The sequence below is a fragment of the Penaeus monodon genome, chromosome 32 (genome assembly GCF_015228065.2).
Source record: "Penaeus monodon isolate SGIC_2016 chromosome 32, NSTDA_Pmon_1, whole genome shotgun sequence".
NCBI lineage: Eukaryota > Metazoa > Arthropoda > Malacostraca > Decapoda > Penaeidae > Penaeus > Penaeus monodon.
Window position 1 is genome coordinate 24,136,106 of NC_051417.1, and position 294 is coordinate 24,136,399.

Sequence of the window (294 nt, forward strand, 5' to 3'; positions counted from 1 at the left end):
CCAAACTCCTACACAGTATCACAAGTCCGACCATATCATAAGATGATATATACAGGAACAGGTGTCAGGACAGAGAGATGATGCAATCCTGGCCAATGGCTACTGGGCTGTTTGACAGGTTCAAACACTTTGTAACCAACTGAGAGATGATACAACATGCTGTAAAAACACCCCAAAATGCGTTTTAAACTAATGTATAGAATATATAATAGCTTTCCAAATATCTGATTAAAAATTTAAAAATCTGATGTAAATCAAATAATTCGTATTTTTTACTGAAAAAATCAACCCTGC